Consider the following 14,449-nt stretch of genomic DNA (forward strand, 5'->3'; position numbering starts at 1 on the left):
ATATTTAGGACATCTTTTTTTGTGTGTGAAGTTGCTCAGTTGTGTGCGACTCTTTGTGATCCTGTGGACTGTAGCCTACCAGGCTCTTCCATCCATAGAATTTTCCAGCCAAGAGTACTGGAGTGGGTTGCCATTTCCTTCTCCAGGGGAATCTTCCTGACCCAGGGATCAAACCCAGGTCTCTCGCATTGCAGGCAGATGCTTTACCGTCTGAGCCACCAAGGAAGCAACTCAAAGAAATATTCATTGTTTATCTGAAATTCAAATTTAACTCAGTATCCTCTTGTATCTTGGGCTTCCCTGGTAGCTCAGCTGGTAAAGAATCTGCCTGCAATGCAGGTGACCCCACTTCGATTCCTGGGTCGGGAAGATACCCTGGAGAAGGGATAGACTACCCACTCCAGTACTCTTGGGCTTTCTTGGTGGCTCAGACAGTAAAGAAGCCACCTGCAATCCAGGAGACCTGGATTTGATCCCTGGGTTGGGAAGATCCCCTGGAGGAGGGCATGGCAACCCAGTCCAGTATTCTTGCCTGGAGAATCCTATGGACAGAGGCACCTGGCAAGCTACAGTCCATGGGGTTGCAAAGACTGACATGACTAAGCAACTACGCACAGCACAGCACAGCATCCTTTTGTATCTTATCTGGCAACCCCACTTTAGGGGTTTCCTCAATTTGTCTTGGGTCAATAACCTAGATCACACTCAGCCTTGGTTCACTTTCTGAAAACAGGAAGCACAGTAGATAGCTCTCAAGAAAGTTATGAGACTAAAAGAAAAAAATGCTTTGGAAAGTCCCCCAAAAGTGTGACTTGTGTACAAGATTGAGAAAATCTTATTCTCAAGCTTAAAACACCCCACCAGGTCTGGAGGTGGGGCCTGTGTCCTCCACCCTCCCCAGCAAAGCTTCCCACCTGGGCTTCCCCATCTCTGTAAAGCCCCCACTCAGGGATCTTCTTGGCATATACCATGTCCCCACTCTGTCCTCAACTGCCTGAAAGTCCCATCAGTCCCCAGTGACCTCTCACTAGGGCACTGATTTTTTTCTCCATCCTGAGACCTGCCATCAACCCAAGAGGCTAAACACTGGGATCCCTATGTGTTGGTTTGCTCATGAAAGTCCAGGCTCCTACTTGTCATTCCTATGTGGGACTGTAAATTAATAACACTGCCTTTCACTTTCAAAAGTGGACAATAAATGATCTGTGACCCATCACCACCCTGCCTTCTCAGCTCCCAGTCTGCCTCATCCCCAGGACCGTCACGTCCCACTGCACTGCTGTACTCATGCTTTCCCATATTCTGTCCATGCCACTAAAGCCTTCCTACATCTGACATGGAATATGCAACATCACTCTCTGAACCCCTCTCCTTCTACACAGCTTCTCTTACTTTTTTTTTTTTCTTTTCCCCCATCTGCCTTACATGTCGGTGCATCTTGTCAATCACGCAGGTCAGCTTCCCACTGGTTTCATTGGCCTGGTATCTCACTCACCAGAAATTTTCCAGGGTAGATTCATCCATCATCAGCCTTCTCTGGACTGGCCTGGACTGTCAAAAGATGCTCGAGAACCTCACACAATCACACAATCTGAAGCCATAAATTCTCAATCAAAGATGTTGCATCATTGAATATGTGCTTCTGACGGGATGCTTTGGCAAGCAGTTTACACTGGGGTGGGGAAGGGGGTGCCAGCAAGCAGGAGACTAGAGAGAAGCTGTTCGTTCGCCAAGAGTTTACTAAGCACCTGCTCTGCGAGAGGCGCTGGAGATAAACCGTAAACAAAACATACCCAAATCTTTGCTCTCAGCAAACTCACAGTTTAGTGGAAGAATTTAGACAGTAGACAAGTGTATTAACCTGTGTAACACTAACAGAACCAATGGAAGAGATATGTATATGTATGATCTATATCTATAGCATATATATCTACATATAGAGAGAAGCTTATTGTAAGTAATTGATTCCTGTGGTTATGGAGACTGAAAAGTCCCCTAATCCATATGGCAAGCTGAAGACCCAGGAGCATTGACGGCCCAACTCTAGTCTAAATTCAAAAATCTGAGAACAAACAGAACCTATGATTAAAGTTGTGGTCACACTCTGAGTCCGAAGGCAGGAAAAGACCAACATTCCAGCTCAAAGACGGTCAGATGAGAGAGAGAGTTCTTTCTAACTCCACCTTTTATACTACTGAAGCCTTCCACAGATTGGATGATCTTCTGAATTCACATGGTCATTTCATCCAAAACACCCTCACAGACACACCCAGAATAGTGTTTGACAAAGTATCTGGGCGGGCTTCCCTGATAGCTCAGTAGGTAAAGATTCCACCTGCAACGCAGAAGACCCCAGTTGGATTCCTGGGTCACGAAGATCTGTTGGAGAAGGGATAGGCTACCCACTCCAGTATTTTTGGGCTTCCTTTGTGACTCAGCTGGTAAAGAATCCACCTGCAATGCCAGAGACCTGGGTTTGATCCCTGGGTTGGGAAGATGATCCTCTGGAGAAAGGAAAGACTACCTACTCCAGTATTCTGGCCTGGAGAATTTCATGGACTGTATAGTCCATGGGATCACAAAGAGTTGGAAAAGACTGAGAGACTTTCACTTTCAAATATTTGGGCACAAGGTAAAATTGACCAAATAAACCGACACCATATGTAAGTAACTAAAATAGCATGTTAGAAAATATAAGTGCTAAGGAGAAGAAAACAAAGCAAGAAAGGAAGACAAGAAAAGTTAGCAGTTGTTTTTGATGGGGGCAGTCAGGGTCAGCCTCTCTGAGGAGGCGACAAATGAGGACATGAATAAAATGCGGAAGTAGAACTTTGGGATATTAGAAGGAAATGCATTCCAGGGAGAAGAATGACGAAGTTCAAAGGCTTCAAGGTGGGACTAGGGTGGCCGTATTCAAGGGACACAGAGTAGAACCTAGGAGAGCAAGAGGAAGTATAGACAGCGATAAGGCTTAGAGAGGAAGTGGGGTCCCATTGCAGAGCCTTGAGGGTCATTGCAAGGATTGTAGCTTTTACTGGGTGTGACGTGCAGAGGCACTGGAGGGTTCTAAGTGGAATGACAAGATCTGACTTTCACTAGAAGCAAGTGAGCATGGAAGCAGAGACACTGATTGGAAACCACCATAGTGATCCAGGCAAGAAACAATGGTGGCTCTTTCCAGGGCCTCTGAGCTTAGCAGGGATGTTGGACTCTCAACCCAAACACCCACAGGCAGTGTGCTAGGCCCGGTGCTGAGGTCCTGGCACAAGCACACAGTAGGAACCCTCTAGATGACTCCGGATCACAATGTACTAGTGAGTTCTGCCAAAGTCCACAGCTGTGTGCAACCCAGAATCTGAGGCAGGTCAGCTGTAGTCCCCGTCCTCTGGCACAGCATGCTGGGTTCAGGGTTGGCCTGCCCTGGCACAGCCTAGGAAGATCCCCAGATACAAGCTTCCCACAGGGGTCAGCTCCAAGTCGGCCGACCTAAAACAGCCACAGCCCACAGAGATGCCCCTGCAGACCAGGAGCCGAGCAGCCACCCTCTGTGGGTCCCTGCACCTGCCTTTCTCACCCTTGACTCCCTTTAGCCAGAGCTCACAGGGCTGGACACTTGATCTTGTCCAGGCAGCACAGCTTTCTCTCTTGCAGGGAGACAGGCCCACCCACCTCCCAGCCCCTACCATCGTCACAGCACAAGCCCTGCCCTTGGTTTGGTAGAAAGCCAGGCTTATGGGAAACTCTGGCTCGGGTGAGCAGGCTCCAAGCAGGACAGCCATTCCTGACTGTTCTGTCTGTTGGGTCCAGGAGTCTCCCCTTTCTCTGGAGCCTTCACATCAATCCTCCTTAGAACCTGTAAAGGGGAAATGGATTTGTTCTGGAATATGAGGTTAGACTCCAGGGTGGGCTCACTGATCCCTGGGTCACTATCACGATCATCATTAAAGCTTTAATTAATTGCACAGCATGGATTTGTTTTTCAGAGTTGGTCACCACCCCAGGAATTTGTAATCTGAGACAGATAGACTTGTTCAAGATACAAGTGATAGAAAAGACTTTGCCAATCTTACGTAGAATTCAGAAGTCCACAGATGGAGACTCTAAGATAAAGACACTGAGTATATCTTAGATATGCCACCAAACATATAAACAGCAAAGGAAAAAAATAGTTAAATTGGACTTCATCAAAATTAAATCTTTTTGTGCCTGAAAGGGCACAAAATAAAAATTTTTAAATAGGTAATAAAATAAAGTAAAAGGGCAACCAACAGAATGGGAGAAAATACTTCCAAGTCATATATCTGATAAAAAAATTTGTACTCAGGATATATAAAGAACTATTACAACTCATTAATAAAAAGACAACTCATTCTTTTTGAAATTCAGCAAAGGATCTGAATACATATTTCTCCAAAGAGGATATACAAATGGCCATTAAGCACATGAGAAGACACTCACTATCATTAGCTGTTGTTGTTTAGTTGCTAAGTCATGTCTGACTCTGCGACCTCATGAACTGTAGCCTGCTAAGTGCCTCTGTTGATGGGATTTCCCAGGCAAGAATACTGGAGTAGGTTGACACTTCCTTCTCTTGGGATCTTCCCAACCCAGGGATCGAAACTCCGTCTCCTGCATTAGCAGGCAGATTCTTTACTACTGAGCCAACAGGGAAATCATTAGGGAAATGCAAATTAAAACCACAAGGAAATACCATTTTATAGCCACTAGGATGGCTACTTTGTTTTTTTTTTAAGGAAAATAACAAATGTTGGTGAGGATATGGAGACATTAGTGGTGGGAATATACAATGGTGCAGCTGCTGGAGAAAACAGTGTCTCAAAAAATCAAATGTATTACCACATGACCCAGAAATTCCACTCCTAGGTATATACTCCAAAGAGTTGAAAACAGGTACTCGAACAAATACTTGTACACACATGTTAACAGCAGCACTACCCGCAAGGGGCAAAAGTTAGAAACGACAGGGCTTCCAGTGGGGCGGTGGTTAAGCCTCCAGGCTCCCGATGCAGGGCGTGCAGGTTTGATCCCGCATACCTCCCGGCTCAGGAAAAAAACAAAGGTGGAAACAACCAAAATGTCCCTCCACTGACGAATGGGTAAATGAAATGTGGTATTATTCAGCCATAAAACAGAATGAACTACTGATATATGCTATAACATAAACCTTGAAAACACTCTGCTAAGTGAAAAAAGCCAGACACAAAATAATTCATTTTGTAAGATTCCATTTTATATGAAATGTCCAGAACACGAAATTCTATATATAGGGAGAGAGCAGTTTAGGGGTTGCCAAGGTCTATGGGGTTGCACAGAGTCGGACGCAAGGGCTATGGAGAAAGTGGGAAGAAGGAAGAATGATTGCTAATGGGTATTAAACGACAGAATGATCTCTGTTCGTTTCCAAGGCAAACCATTCAATATCACAGTAATCCAAGTCTATGCCCCAACCAGTAATGCTGAAGAAGCTGAAGTCGAACGGTTCTATGAAGACCTACAAGACCTTTTAGAACTAACACCCAAGAAAAATGTCCTTTTCATTATAGGGGACTGGAATGCAAAAGTAGGAAGTCAAGAAACACCTGGAGTAACAGGCAAATTTGGCCTTGGAATACAGAATGAAGCAGGGGCAAAGACTAATAGAGTTTTGCCAAGAAAATGCACTGGTCATAACAAACACCCTCTTCCAACAACACAAGAGAAGACTCTATACATGGACATCACCAGATGGTCAACACCAAAATCAGATTGATTATATTCTTTGCAGCCAAAGATGGAAAAGCTCTATACAGTCAGCAAAAACAAGACCAGGAGCTGACTGTGGCTCAGACCATGAATTCCTTATTGCCAAATTCAGACTTAAATTGAAGAAAGTAGGGAAAACCACTAGACCATTCAGGTATGACCTAAATCAAATCCCTTATGATTATACAGTGGAAGTGAGAAATAGATTTAAGGGCCTAGATCTGATAGATAGAGTGCCTGATGAACTATGGAATGAGGTTTGTGACATTGTACAGGAGACAGGGATCAAGACCATCCCCATGGAAATGCAAAAAAGCAAAATGGCTGTCTGGGGAGGCCTTACAAATAGCTGTGAAAAGAAGAGAAGCAAAAAGCAAAGGAGAAAAGGAAAGATATAAACATCTGAATGCAGAGTTCCAAAGAATAGCAAGAAGAGATAAGAAAGCCTTCTTCAGAGATCAATGCAAAGAAATAGAGGAAAACAACAGAATGGGAAAGACTAGAGAGCTCTTCAAGAAAATTAGAGATACCAAGGGAACATTTCATGCAAAGATGGGCTCAATAAAGGACAGAAATGGTATGGACCTAACAGAAGCGGAAGATATTAAGAAGAGATGGCAAGAATACACAGAAGAACTGTACAAAAAAGATCTTCATGACCCAGATAACCACGATGGTGTGATCACTCACCTAGAGCCAGACATCCTAGAATGTGAAGTCAAGTGGGCCTTAGAAAGCATCACTGAGAAAAAAGCTAGTGGAGGTGATAGAATTCCAGTTGAGCTATTCCAAATCCTGAAAGATGATGCTGTGAAAGTGCTTCACTCAATATGCCAGCAAATTTGGAAAACTCAGCAGTGGCCACAGGACTGGAAAAGGTCAGTTTTCATTCCAATCCCAAAGAAAGGCAATGCCAAAGAATGCTCAAACTACCGCACAATTACACTCATCTCACACACTAGTAAAGTAATGCTCAAAATTCTCCAAGCCAGGCTTCAGCAATATGTGAACTGTGAACTTCCTGATGTTCAAACTGGTTTTAGAAAAGGCAGAGGAACCAGAGATCAAATTGCCAACATCTTCTGGATCATGGAAAAAGCAAGAGAGTTCCAGAAAAACATCTATTTCTGCTTTATTGACTATGCCAAAGCCTTTGACTGTGTGGATCACAATAAACTGTGGAAAATTCTGAAAGAGATGGAATTTACCACCTGATCTGCCTCTTGAGAAATCTGTATGCAGGTCAGGAAGCAACAGTTAGAACTGGACATGGAACAACAGACTGGTTCCAAATAGGAAAAGCAGTACGTCAAGGCTGTATATTGTCACCCTGTTTATTTAACTTATATGCAGAGTACATCATGAGAAACGCTGGACTGGAGGAAGCACAAGCTGGAATCAAGATTGCGGGGAGAAATCTCAATAACCTCAGATATGCAGATGACACCACCCTTATGGCAGAAAGTGAAGAGGAACTAAAAAGCCTCTTGATGAAGGTGAAAGTGGAGAGTGAAAAAGTTGGCTTAAAGCTCAACATTCAGAAGACGAAGATCATGGCATCCGGTCCCATCACTTCATGGGAAATAGATGGAGAAACAGTGGAAACAGTGTCAGACTTTATTTGGGGGGCTCCAAAATCACTGCAGATGGTGACTGCAGCCATGAAATTAAAAGATGCTTACTCCTTGGAAGAAAAGTTATGACCAACCTAGATAGCATATTCAAAAGCAGAGACATTACTTTGCCAACAAAGGTTCGTCTAGTCAAGGCTATGGTTTTTCCTGTGGTCATATATCGATGTGAGAGTTGGACTGTGAAGAAGGCTGAGCGCCGAAGAATTGATGCTTTTAAACTGTGGTGTTGGAGAAGACTCTTGAGAGTCCCTTGGACTGCAAGGAGATCCAACCAGTCCATTCTGAAGGAGATCAGCCCTGGGATTTCTTTGGAAGGAATGATGCTAAAGCTGAAACTCCAGTACTTTGGCCACCTCATGGGAAGAGTTGACTCATTGGAAAAGACTCTGATGCTGGGAGGGATTGGGGGCAAGAGGAGAAGGGGACGACAGAGGATGAGATGGCTGGATGGCATCACTGACTCGATGGACATGAGTCTGAGTGAACTCTGGGAGTTGGTGATGGACAGGGAGGCCTGGCGTGCTGCGATTCATGGGGTCGCAAAGAGTCAGGGGGGTGGGGGGGTGAGGGGGTGGGGGTGGGGCGTTCTCCAGCGCCCCCTATGGGTGAACAGGCTCTGGTTTGTTGCCTCCATCTTGGTCTGAGTTGAAAGAATGGACAGCTGGCGGCATGGAGCAGGAGCCCTCTCCAAGTAGTTGGAGCCAAAAGGGGAAGATTTGCCAGGTAGATGCAAGAATGTCTCATGATGCCTGAGGGCAGGCAGTGAAGGACCCAAGGAGTGAAAACAGGAAGGGAAAGTTGTCTGGAACCAAGGTAGCCTCTCTCCCAGTTTCCTTCCTGTCTCTGCTTCCTGCTCCTCTGCCCTACAAGTCGGGGGCGCTGCTCTCTGTCGCTCTTTATGTGCGAACCCTCATGACTGCCGAAAAAGGCTCTATCCTTGAAGAGGTCCACACCAGCTAATAGCTGATGCTGACATGCCATGCTCTGATTCTAGGAGACACAATATGACTGAACCGAATCCAGCTTCTGGATTGATTCCCCCAGATCATATTCACCCATAGTCTGATCACTTGGAGCTCAGAAGAGCCTCTGCGAGGGGTGGAACAAGCAGGTCTGAAGCTCACTTTTCTCTGCTTCTCTATGTGCATCGGCTTTGTCCCCTCGCTACAAGCTGGTGTTTTCCGTGTGGCTGCCAGCAGCTCCACGCCTCAGAGAAGGAAAGATTCATCTGCTTCCAGCCTGAAGACCCCAGAGAAGATTTCTGTCTAGTCCAGTTTAGGTCATGGGAGGTTCCTGAGGTCAGTGGAGATCCAGAGGATGGGCAAGAATTCAGCAAGGTGCTCCCTCCATAGATGTGTGAATGGGGTAGGGATGGCTCCCAGGAAGAGGGTGGGATCCAGAACTACAGGATCTCCTATAGGGTTTGTGAAAGTTGGAGGTTGGGAGAGGATAGGACCTCCCGCCTATCTGATCAATATGTGAGGGCACCTTGGAGGAAGGCAGGAGTTGAGGGGTGTTTCCATGATGGAAGATTACATCAGGTGCCTTGAAAGCTGTGAAGTCACTAGAACAAGGCCTTGGGAACCATCTCAACAGATTCTGATAATCAGGGCAGCCTCTAGGGAAGCCTTCACCAATAAAGCACCCTAACACACGTGCCTGGTAAGAACCCAGCACATGCTCAGTACTTCCATACCCAAGAGCACCTCCATAAATGAGTTCCTCTCCCTGTTTTTTAGATAAGGGAAACCAAGACTCTGAAAGGCAAAGTCTTACCCATCCTGATGGAGGAGGGTTCACTGGAGGGTTTCTGATTCCATCTGAGACTCCACCCATTGTCCTGTCCTGCCTCACCCTTTGCAGACCTCTGAGATGGTGGGAGGGGTCACGGCTGGGGCTGGGTGTGGGGCCTGAATGTGTGCAGCCAGATGGGAGCAGCCCAGACCTCAGGAACTCCCATTACAGAACATGCAGCCATAGCTAGGCTGCTTGAAGCCCCCTGTGGGAGCCGCTGGGGCGGGAGGCAGGCGGAGTATTTGTGTGTCTGGGAGGTCACATCCTCCAAATAAACACATCTGTGAGCGAACTGGGGCACCTCCCTGTGACTGTGGCCATTTGTTTCTGAGCAGTAAACTGTGGCTGACCTGGAGACTGGCAGATGCTTCCAGGAAAGAATCTCGTCTAATGCTCCACCAGCTCTGAGATGCCTGCCCCTTGGGCCTCCCCTAGCCCCCGACTCCGGATGTGGGGGCCCTTCTGTGGTCACCAACTCTGAGGTGACAGGCCTGGAAGTGGTCAGTTTGTTCTAGGGAAGTCCTGAGGGAAATGCAACCACTGTTTACATGTCCCTGTAGGGCTCAGCTTTAGGGCAGATGTGTCCTGCAAACCCCAGAGATGACAGAGAAAGGAAGATTTCCACCCGATATGACTAGAGTCTTCTAGTGGTTGGAGATGTCTCTGGAACAGATATGGGTCACTCTGAGATTGAGTGGGCTCCCTGTTGTTAGAAGTGTGCCAGTTAAGCCTGAATGTCTGTGGAGGACAGACCAGGAGTGAATTGCAGTCGCTTTGGTGGACTAGGCTAGGTGACTTTTAAAGTCCTCTTCCAGGCCTGACTTCATGGTTTCTGTACTCCTCCTCTTCCAAGCTTTGTTTTCATTCCATTTCTTTTGTTTTAGGAAATACTTCTGTGATGAACATTGCCGTTTGCTTCTCAGCATCCTTCCCGCTCTCCCAGCATTCCAGAACAGCTGCCATGCAGTTCCGATGGGACTGACCCCACCTCCAGCACAGGAGGAGGCCCTGGTTGGCCTCAGCCAATCAGCATGACCCCATCTCTTGCCACAACGATGGGTTGTTGGGCGGACAGGAACTGAAGACAAACAGGAAAACTGACGCAAATAAGAAAACACCAGGGCAGAGTATTCCCCCACACCCAGGTTTGGTTCAGGTGTGGGGTGGGCACGGGACCTCAGCAGGATAAACCGAGTGCAGTCAAGGACTGTGGTGTGATGGCTGTGGGAAGGACCCCTCCCTGTCCCCCGTGGGCATGACTGCAGAAGCACACACACTGTAACAGGTGCATTCAGCGCCCTCCCCGTATTCTCTGTCCCATTTCCTGTTGCCAGCATTTGATTTCTTTTTTTTTTTTTTTCAGCCTCAGGCTTTTTCTGGCTGCTGGAGCCCACTCTGCCTGATCCTAGGACAGGCCAGAAGTAGCTGGGCCACTTGGTGGGATAACTGTGGTGCAGGGTCTACATGGTTCCCAAAATTCCTCTGTGAGATTGCAGTCTAGTTTTCCAAAGATAATTTTCTCAATAACTCTTTATGGACTGTTTGTCTTTTCTATCTCAGTTTCCCATTTTCCTACTAGTGTTTTGTGGGATATCTTCCCAAATATATTGCTTATTCTCATATCCTCATCCTAGGATCTGGGGCAGGGGGTGGAGCTCTAGATTAAGGCACCTAGATTGTTGCTGACAGCCATCTCAAGGCTACATGGGAACCAGGGTTAGGCTGAGACGACGACATGGAAGAAGGCAGCACAGGACAATGAAAAGTGGAACCTTGGGGACATTGATAAGCTGCTGGATCCACCAGTGCTTGAAGTCTGCCTTCCTTCTAGACACTGCATTTTTGTGATCAAATTCCCTTTCTAGTTTAATCAACTGGCTGCAGTTGATTTTCCACTACTTGCAGCCAAAAGCATAGAGAGTGATGTGATTCACAATGTGCAGAACCTGAAGCATAGCCTTGCAGGTCGGGGTGACGGGCAGTGAAAGTTTGTTAGTGAGACAGGGAGAGGTAGCCTGCTATGGGAGACAGAGGAGATGGAAATAGTTAAACTTGCAGATCTGCCACTTAGCATTTTGCTGGATCAAACACTGACTTTCCCTCTCTAAGGCACAGTTTTCTTATCCATAAAATGAGTGATGTTCCCAGTCTATCAGGGTTGTGAGTTTTGGAAAAAAAAAAAAAAACACTTGAAAAATAATTAGCCTGTAGCAAATGGTCAATAAATGATAGTTATCATTGATAATAGAAGGAAAAGAAGAGGATAAAGAGAGAAAGAGAATTTATTTTGTGCCTAGTTAACAGAAATTCAGAATTAGACAGGGGAACAGGAAATGGTCCAGGCTGATTGGAGAGGGACTATTTTGGGATGCAAGGAGTAGCTGACAGCACTTTCTCAGCATCAGGCACTGTTCTGAGCCCTTTTCACTTACAAATTCATTTAGTCTTATCAAAAACTCCATGAGGCACATACTATTATTACCATCACTCACCACTTTACAGAGAAGGAAACTGAGGCACAGAGAGGTTGAGTAACTTTCCCAAGGTCACACAGTATGTGGCAGAGTTGGTTGGGAAGCCAAGTTGTCTGAATACAGAGCCCACACTCCTAACCTCAATGCTCCACTGACTCTTTTCAGCCCCAACATAAGGGAAATGCTACAGATGCTGAGTGGCTTTGATGACAGGACAAGGCATCTGGGCTCTGCTCATAGGCAGTAAAGCTCTGCTAGCACAGGCCCAGGGACAGTAAGAACATTGCATAAACCTCTGCTAATTGTTTAAATTGTTATTGAGTCATCCCTGGAACCAGACTTTCATCCCATCCATCCCATGGGAACAAAACCTCCAGTGCATTTTCCAAAAGGGAAACCAGGGACCTGGGAAGCTGTTCTTAACCCCAGTGAGAGATAAGAGATGATGTAAGAGAAAGAATGAAAGATAAAGTAAGAAAAACTTCCAAGTGCTTGTGAGACCCTAAACTGTGCTCTCCTAAGACGTTGGGAACATCCTTTTCCAAAGAAGGCAAACTTTCACCAGTCTTAGGATGGTTTTGGGCCTGAAGGAGTACCACAAGACCCTTCCAAAATGAACCCTAGCAGGGACTTCCCTGGAGGTCCAGTTGTTAAGACTCCACTCTTCCAGTGCAGGGGGGTGCAGGTTCGATCCCTGGTTGGGGAACTATTAATAAGATCCAACATGCCTCGCAGCATGGCCAAAAAAAAAAAAAAAAGAACCCCAGCAAAGGAGATAATTGTTCTTTCAAGTTTCATGTCACATAGCCCTTCACCCAAAGACCTAAAAAGTTATTGCAAAGATACTTTAAAGCTACAAAATAAATGCATCACACTTCACAGAGATAAGATGATATATAAGTGAATCAGGAACTTGGAAGAATCTTTAGGAAACCCAACACAGATGATGGGCTCTGATGGGAGGAGGGAAAGCGTGGCACAGGGTACCCGTGGCTGTGATAGGTATGCTACATCCAGGGCAAGGCATCGCAACTCAGCTAGAGTTCAGGAAGGGGACTGGGGCTGGAGCTATGACTTGGGGAGGCCTTTCGATCCCTACTGAGAGTGAGAACAATTCAGGATGGAATCACCCAGGGAGAAGTTGCTCTGGGTAGAGTAAAAAGAGATCAGGGTAAAGGAGATCAGAGGCTGGGCAGACAGAGGTTATTCTCTTCAATGACCAATTATCTAATTTCTTCATTGCGTCCCTGACTTCACCTTCTTTCTTGGTTTCTCTATCACTATCATGCCCCCACCCCCCAGAAGGTTTTCTACAAGACATTGTTTGTTAGGAAGGTGAGCGTGGAGGTACCAAACAGGGACTCGAGAAATACTTGGCTCCAATCTGTTCCTGGAGTCTTGCTCTCTTTGCCCCTCCCTCCTATCCTGCCATTTGGGCCATTTTCCCAGGGTAAGCCATAGCCACACAGGACCTTGCTCTGAGGCCTCCAGCTCAGAATGTTGAGCCAGTTCCCCTCCCTTCCTGACAGGTTCCAGCCTTCAAAGCCCTAAGGTCTAGATTGTTAAGGGCAGGGGGTTGGAAATGAGATCCTGACCCACGGGCACTGCGAGAAAGACTGGGAGCAAAGGGTCTTTTCTCCCTTTGCTTTCTCCTGGAGTCACAGCAGCCCTGACTTCACATCCCCAAGGAGATCAAATCTCCATCCCTGAGAAAAGAAGCAGGGGTAAGGGTTGGGGGAGTTGGAATTTCTGGTTGAAACTGGTGGGTGGAACACTGACATTAGCATTCACTCCATCCCACCAAAATGACCATGAAAGGGTCAAGATATAAACCCACAAAACTAATGGGACTATGAGAGGGGATTATGCGACATACTTTTCCAGGCTGGAAAGCTGATGGGAGTGTAACTTATGTAGCAGACCAGAGAGAGCTGAACCACAAGCGGGCAGGTAGGGAGACATGAAGCAAGCTGATCTACATTGCAGAACCCCTCAAGGCTTGGAAATAAAAAACATCCCTTTTCTCTGGAAGTGGGTATGAAGGGGAAGCCAAAACGAGGAATGATTAGTCAAAAGTCTATTTAATTATTCAACTGATTTAAACACTTACGCCAACACAAAAACCCTCAGGCAAATATTTATAGCAGCTTCATTTATAAATCCCCCAAATGAAGCAACCAAGATGTCCTTCAATAGGTGAATGGATAAACACACAAAATTGTATATACATACAATTATATATTATTCAATTATAAAAAGAAGTGAGCTACGAAGCTGAGAAAAAACATGAATGAATCTTAAACACATATTGCTAACAGAAAGAAGCCAGTTTGAAAAGGCTACATACTGTATGATTCCAAGTATTAATATGTGACATTCTGGAGGAGGAAAATCTGTAGAGAAAGTAATTGCCACTGATTGCCAGGAAATAGGGGGGGTTGAATTGGTAGATCATTGGGGAATTTTTAAGGACTTTGAAACTGTTCTATATGTTGTTGTAATGGTGCATTTGTCAAAATCCATAGAACTTTATAGCACAATGAAATTTAACATTGCAAATTTTTAAAAAACACTTAGGTGATTTTTATCTAGGATGGGATATCTATCCCAGGATGGAATGTATAATATGATGAAATGATCTGCTGCTGCTGCTAAGTCACATCAGTCGTGTCCGACTCTGTGTGACCCCATAGACGGCAGTCCACCAGGCTCCCCCGTCCCAGGGATTCTCCAGGCAAGAACACTGGAGTGGGTTACCATTTCCTTCTCCAATGCATGAAAGTG

This window comes from Bos javanicus, chromosome 28 (genome assembly GCF_032452875.1).
Source record: "Bos javanicus breed banteng chromosome 28, ARS-OSU_banteng_1.0, whole genome shotgun sequence".
In the NCBI taxonomy this organism is placed as follows: Eukaryota; Metazoa; Chordata; class Mammalia; order Artiodactyla; family Bovidae; genus Bos; species Bos javanicus.